We start from the raw sequence: 6,426 nt of genomic DNA on the forward strand, positions 1-6,426 counted from the left end.
CCGCCACACACTGCTGGGCGGCGCGGCGCGGCGCGGCGCGGGGAATCTCCTCACAAGAGAAGCGCGGCCGATAAGAGCTTTCGCGGCGGTTCCATAGTGTAGTGGTTATCACGTCTGCTTTACACGCAGAAGGTCCTGGGTTCGAGCCCCAGTGGAACCAAGAGCCTGTGACTCCTTTTGGTTTCTTTTTTGGGCTCGTGCTGCGGATCATTCTCCTCAGCATTTTTACCCGCGGGTTTGCATCACATTGGCAGGGCGGTGGGCAGGCATGATTTGCACCCCCCGTGCATGAGAGAAGGAAAAACCCCACAGGGAAGTAAGGCAGCCTGGCCTGGGGTCCTCCCAGCAGGTGTAAAATGTAAACTGAGCGTCTTAGAAGCACAAAAGGACCCTATTTGCTGAAAAAAACCCTCATTGTACACTGAAAGAAAATGCAAATAAGCCTTCTGATTTACTTTTTATTGCGATGCTCATGCCAGCGAGTGAGTGCATGAGGACTGGGCTCTCCAAGCTGAAGCCTCTTTATTTTGAGGCAAACTGTCATAAGAAAGCGCTGACAGCAAACTGATTTGGCTGATCTGATTTGGGGCACAAAAAAATTCCCTTAAACAAACAAACAAGCAAACAAACCCCAACAACAACAAAATACCAAAAACTCAAAACGTTTGTAACAGGATTAAAAGAGTTTAACTGATAACGTGTGTTTTGGTCTGTCAAGTGAACTGTGCGGTGGTCACTTGGGGTTGGTAGAGGTACAGCTATTTATGTATGTAGAAATAAATATTTTTGCAAATATATATATAGATATATATCTATAGATAGATATATAGATATAGATAGATATCTATATTTATGTATGTATATATATATATGTATGAATGTATATGTATGTATATATACATATATATATACACACACATACATACACATGTACACATAGGTCAGATAGATAGCTAGATAATAAACTCAAAAGTCAGTTAAGATTCCCTGCAACTGACTTGGGTTTTGCATATGCTGCATCAATGAACTGCCTCAAAAATGATCATGCATTTTGAACACTTTTACCCGTATTGATCATACATTGTACCAGGGTTGAAATTATTGTACAAATACAATCATTATCCTACCCCTGGCAACACTGGGTCCTTCCACCCTCACCATGCAGGGCTTCCTTCCTCCGCTGCAGGGAAGAGGCTGGGGCAGGGCGCCAGGAGGTTGGACCCACAATCAAAGGACCAGCTCCTGTGCACAGGCCCTCAGAAGAGCACCACTTTCTACAAACCCATGACCTCCAAATGGGAGGCAGAGCTCTTGAGTGCAACCCCCAGGCCCCTGCCCCCTGTATTACACAACTTACTGGTGAATCATGAAGAAAAATCAAACCAGCCACAGGTGCAACGTAATAGTCACACAATTACCTGGTGATTTGCGCAATAAATTTAGACCCTCCACAAATGCAAAGCAATAGTCGCGCAATTAGCTGGTGACTCACACAATAAATTTAAACCAGCCACAAATGCAAAGTAGTAGTCACACAATTAGCTGGTGAATCACGAAATAATTTGAGACCAGCCACACTGCAAAGTAAGGCTGGCCCTGAGTGCAAAGTAATGGTTGCAGAATTAACTGGTGAGTCGCACAATAAGTTTAGACCAGCCACAAATGCAAAATAGTGGTCACACAATTAACTGGTGAGTTGTGCAATAAATTGAGACTGGCCACATGTGCAATGTGAGACTGGTTACACATGCCAAGGAATGGCCACATAAGTATATGGTGAATTGCACAATACATTGAGACCAGCCTCTCTGCAAAGTAAGGCCAGGCACAAGTAGAAAATAATGGTCACAGAATTAAGTGGTGAATCATGCAATAAATTTAGACCAGCCATGAATGCAAAGTAATGGTCACACACTTAAAGGTAAATCATGCAATAAATTGAGATCAGTCACACATGCAAAGAACTGCTACCCATGCAAAGTAAGACCAGCCATGAATGCAATGTAATTATCACACAATTAACTGGTGAATCTCTCAATAAATTTAGTGCGTCCATGAATGCAAAATATTGGTCATTAAATTAACTGGCGAATTACCCACTAAATTTGGACCAGCCACATGTACAAAATGAGACTGGTCACAAGCGCAAAGAAATGGTCACACAATTAACTAGCGAATCACACAATAAATTGAGACCAGCCAGGAATGCAAACTAATGGTTGCACAATTAAGTAGTAAATCATGCAATAAACAGACCAGCCACACATGCAAAGTAAGACTTGTCTCTAAGTGCAAAGTAATTATGACACAGTTAACTGGTAAATTGCATAATAAATTTAGACCCACCACACAGCACCATACAAATGGTTGTCCAGCTAGAAAAAGAGCCAACCAGCTACAAAGTTAGCACTTGTAAATGTGCAACAACTCACCACTGGAGAACATATTGGATGGAACTATCTTGCACTGGAAAATGCACCACTGACATTTTCTTCCCTGGAGAAAATATCAGAGGGATATTTGTGTCTTCAAGCCTGGCATAAGAGGAGGAGGATCTTAGGTCTGCTTCTGCTCAGTTTGTACCACATGGAAACATTTATGCCTTGGCGAAGTGATTACAAAACATTTTGATACGGTAGCACTTTGTTGCAGAGGGGTGAATATCTGTCCCAGTCATAAGGCAGAAGGGAATCAAGGCCTGTGTGTTTGAGTACATAAGTGGTTCTCAACTTTTTTAGACTCAAGGAACCCCTCAGTAGGCTCAAGGCACCCCTCATATGATTCAAAGCACCCTTTGGAAAATCCCAGCTCCTAGGTTTCACAAATTTTTTCACTACAGAAAAACAATAGAGCAGTTTTGTTGCAAAAAGCTTAGAAAGACCACAACAGGTCAGAATGTTTTTAATACTATGGATTCCTCTTTGAAATCTCTGGGTTGGTCTTGGGAATCATGTTCACACACCTAAAAGAGTTAACTTTGTGTCTTACCTTGTGGCACCCATGACACCCCAGGGTGCTGCAGCCTCCTGGTTGAGAATTACTGGGCATGTCTACATGTTCCCCTGACTGCACAGTTGGTACTTTAGCAAATACTAAATGACTGCGCAGTCTCAGCGGCATACAGGTTGTTTTCGACCCTACTGCGCAGTAGCAATGAGCTACTGTGCAGTAGCTCGTTGCTACTGTGCAGTAGTGGTGGCATCACAGTTAGTGTCCACCAATGTTACATCACCTTAGCTCATCACCATGGTGGCATAGCATCTCATGTAGATATGCCCACTGGGTGTAGAGGAAAGGGCTTCAGTAGATAAAGCAATCCAGTCACAGGTTTACTACAGACCCTATGTTACTAACTCCAAAACTCTCAATAATATCTCCTAATTCTGAGTACTCAAGGGATTTAGGGCACAGCAAGTCTTCTTGTTGGGACTACTCAAAGTCTACAGCTTCAAAAACCAGCCAAATCCTAATGCCCTCAATCACACTGGGTATGTCTATACGAGACACTTTACTGCACAGTGATCTATTGCACAGTAAAGCATCACCAAGTAACCATGTTAAAAAGCTGTTGCACAGTAAATTAGTCTACTGAGCAGTTAGCTAGTACCTATAAATATAAGGTACTAACATACAGTGGTATGTAGCCCAGAGCTGGATGAGGCCTATCCCTCCCACACAGCTCCTTCCTCGGCTGATGGGATAGAGGGCTGGGAAAAAGTCCCCTCCCCTACAGCTCTTTCCCAGCCCTGTGCCCAATCGAGTGATCAAGACATTGGGCTAAGAAAGAGCTGCAAGGGAGGGGCAGGTTCCAGCCCCCTGCCTCGATCTGCCACTGGGGCAGCTAGCAGTGAGACCCCAGCTAGGTGGAGTATTCCTCACCCAACCTGGGGCTTACTTCTAGGAGCTCCACTGGTGGGACAGCTTGTTAGGGTAGCTTGTCACATTTATGCTTAAGATTGTACCTGCCTAGTGGTGAATTATAGTATTATTACACTTTTCTTTTATATTTAGCCTTATTTTACCATTGCTTAAGTTTTGAACTTTTCATTTTGCTTATCAGCTGACCTTGAGTTGTTTTTGCAGAACTCATAGCATTCATATATATGTATATATTGTTTCTTTCCTTTTCTATCACTGTGACTTTTTCTAACATAACATAGTAATAGTTTTGTTACCAGCTCAAATTAACTGAAATTGGCACTAACTAGCTGAATCAGAGGGATGAAATGATTGGATATGTTAATGAAAAGTGATAAGACAAGACCAATGGACGATGCTCAGACTGAGAAAGAAGACCAAAAAAAGATCAGATGATGCTCAGACCAGAAAAAGACCAAATTAAGAGGTGTGCATATGATCAGTCTGTTGAACAAAGGAATGTGCTGACAGGATAAAATATGGACAGTATGCTGACCACAGAGAGACCAATCCAAAAGCAAAGAGTCATGAGAGGAGCGAAGTTGAAGAAAAGCATAAAAAGGGAACAGCAAGAAAGGTTAAGTGTGTCGTCATAAATCCAGCCTTCAACACCTTCCTGAACCATCCCAGCCAATGATGCATCCTTCGCATTCAGGAACTGATTGGCCACCTTTTCTGTTGAGCAAAGTAACATCTGGGATTGGGTGAGATCATTGTACTAAAGGTTTTTCTCTCTCTATATATAGAAACTGCTAAGAAAACATTCGTTATATCAATAAAGCTAGGCTTTGGTTACGTCAGCTGTTTGGGTTCATATTTCATGTCCATTTAAGGGTTAATTGTGCTTTAAGGATCCCTCAGCACTACCTGGTGGACAGTGGCCTTAACAGGTCCCAGCCATCCTTGCTGACAGAGGGCTCCTATGGGAAGGGGGGCAGGGGCTGATGAGGGGATTTCTGACCCTGCTCTGTGCTGCTTGACTGTTAAGTCCCCCTACCTCCCTGCTGGCACTTGACTGTTTACTGAGCTTCTGTGGCTCATGCTATGGTCACCCACCCTTACTTCTGCTACTGGCTAAACCCATTTACACTTGCCAGGTGCACAGACAATCTAACGGCGAATGATACAGAACATCCTATAAATAAATACAGAAGAATGGATCATTTGCCTTGCATTTTCCTCCCTCCTCTCTTCTCTTGGGGAGGAGTGGCTTGTACAGATGGGCCTTATCCTTCTTTCACTGGGTAAACCTGGAGTAAAATCAATGGAAATGCCCATGTACACGAGGTGTAAATCAGGCCTGTTCTGTCCTAGCAGGTCTTTTCTACAAGTTCAAAGTGGTTTGTCCTTAACTCAGCAAATCCCCACTGACTGCAAGGAGGTCCCTCCTGGAGCATCTGGCACCAGGATTTTGTGAGTCAGATCTCTGCAAAGTTATTGTGTGCGGGTGGGTACAGAATCCATGAGAGATTCCCTGTTTGACTGCACGTTTTGATTCTGTAACCAAGGAGACTGGAGAGAATAGAAACAATGATGCATGCCGCCTAGGGAAGGTGCAGCACTTACTGGAGAAAGAGAGAGCAAAGCAGTCTGTACTTCCTCTAAAGATGGGATGAGTGTATTCAAGTACTGATAGCCTCTGTGATAATTACAGCTCTGCTGCTGCTGCTGCCACCCACGCATAGGCTTTTGCTGCTGAATGCGGAACAGCTCCATTGTGACGCATGGCAGGGAAGACTGAGGTCAGCACAGTAGGTAACAGATGACATCACTGCTGGTGTGAAGAATGCTTCATCCTACCTGCACTAGTATGATGTCACTTAGCATATGTTTCCTCTGGCGAACAGCAGGACAGTATTTGCCTGAGTACTGCACTTGAGATACTGTAGTAAAATACTGACATATTTTATCCAGTATAAACCAAGTTTATACACATTTAAATATTTTCAATTTTATCTGTCCATTTGCTCACTCATTCTCAAACCTCTCACTGTTTGAACACCCACCCAGGAACAGTGCAGTGCTTGTCACATGTTGTGTGTTATTTCTCCGTTTTTTTATATATATAATTGTTTTCTATCCTTGATTTTACCTCCATACAAATCAATAGAATATTAGAATACTAAAACTACTAAAAGCGGGAGAGAAAGAGACTTTAATTTGGGGGCAGCACAAATTGTACTCAACTGAAATTCTTGTGTCTAACTTTCATTTGTACAAATGCTGCTGCCCCCTGACCTCCCGCCTGGCTCTCCCAGGCTCCCCCATGGCTGCCCTGCCTACCCCAGCTCTGGCTCTTTAAGAAAAACAAAAACAAAAACAAAAAAAAACCCAACCCGGTCTCGCCAGTTCCTGCAGCGGCCTTGGGGTTTTGGGGGGCTCATGGAAGAGCCCCCCATGTGGCACAGGGCATTGGGGGCAGCAGGGATCGCCCCCTGCTGGGCAGAAACCAATGAGTTCAGGGGTTTTTTGTTTTTTTTTCTTAAAGGGCCAGAGCTAGGGCAGGTG

General features: G+C 43.6%; 1 non-coding gene across 1 annotated transcript; it reads left to right on the forward strand.

Moving 5' to 3' along the window:
• The first annotated feature begins 87 nt into the window (after nt 1-87).
• On the forward strand, nt 88-160 carry TRNAV-UAC. The gene has a single exon. It is a non-coding gene; the product is annotated as a tRNA-Val (tRNA).
• Nucleotides 161-6,426: the final 6,266 nt, after the last annotated feature.

Source organism: Alligator sinensis, unplaced genomic scaffold, assembly GCF_000455745.1.
Source record: "Alligator sinensis unplaced genomic scaffold, ASM45574v1 scaffold583_1, whole genome shotgun sequence".
Taxonomy (NCBI): domain Eukaryota; kingdom Metazoa; phylum Chordata; order Crocodylia; family Alligatoridae; genus Alligator; species Alligator sinensis.